Here is a 1,132-nt window from a genome sequence, read left to right on the forward strand (position 1 = left end):
CCTACCCACAAACAATGGGGATCTTGTAATAGTCTGGTCTCTTTCATTTCTTTCTTCTGCTTTCTCAATTTCTTTGGATTTAAAATACTTTCACTTTAGAGGTCACACTCTTCCTCAGTTAGGTTTATTCCTAGGCATTTATCCACTAGTTCATTAATTCACCCTTTATTTATTTAGTTAATGTGAATGAGTTTGTCTTTCTGATTGCTTTCAACTTGTTTCAGTTTTATCGTTGGTATATAGAAGAGCTGGTGGTCCTCACAGGTTGGTTTTGGTATCATGCAGCTTTGCTGTGTTTCCTGATGGAGCTTTGGGGTCACTTATGTACAGAACTGTACCATCTGTAAATAGAGATACTTGGGATTTTTTTTTCATTCCTATTCTGTCATTTTTTTTCTTTTGTCCCATTGCTCTACCTAAAACTTCAATCAGTACATTTAATAAGAATACAAAGAGTTAACATTCTTGATGCATCTTTGTCCTTAGCGGAAATGCTTTCAGTTTTTTTCCCATTTAGTATAATGTTGGCTGGAGAATTGCCATGTATACTGGATAGCTTCATGTCAACTTGACATAGCCAAAGTTATTTGAGAGAAGGAATCTCAATTGAGAAAATGCCTCTGTAAGATCAAGTGGTAGATAAGCCTGTAGGGCATTTTCCTAATTAGTGATTGGTGGGGGAGAGTCCAGCCCATTGTGGTCATGGGTTCTATAGGAAAGCAGGCTGAGCAACCCATGAAGAGCAAGACAGTAAGCAGCACCCCTCTATGGCCTCTGCATCAGTTCCTGCCTCTGTTTGAGTCTCTGTCCTGATTTTCTTCAATGATGAACTATAATGTGAAAGTGTAGGCCAAATAAACCTTTTACTTCCCAAGTAGCTTTGGTCGTGGTGTTTTTTTATTGCAGCAATAGAATCCCTAAGTAAGACACCATGTGTTGGCTTTATTATTGCTGAGGTATGTTTATGTATTTGTGATTTCTTTGGGTCTTTTATCAAGAAGGGATATGAACTTTGACATCTGTTGAAATGATCATATAATTTCTGTCTTTGAGACTACAAGTTTTCACATTTACTGATCTGTGTATGTTGAACTATTTGTCGTTTTTTATAATCTTTGCTATTTTCTTTTTA

The sequence above is a fragment of the Mus pahari genome, unplaced genomic scaffold (assembly GCF_900095145.1).
Source record: "Mus pahari unplaced genomic scaffold, PAHARI_EIJ_v1.1 scaffold_13504_1, whole genome shotgun sequence".
In the NCBI taxonomy this organism is placed as follows: Eukaryota; Metazoa; Chordata; class Mammalia; order Rodentia; family Muridae; genus Mus; species Mus pahari.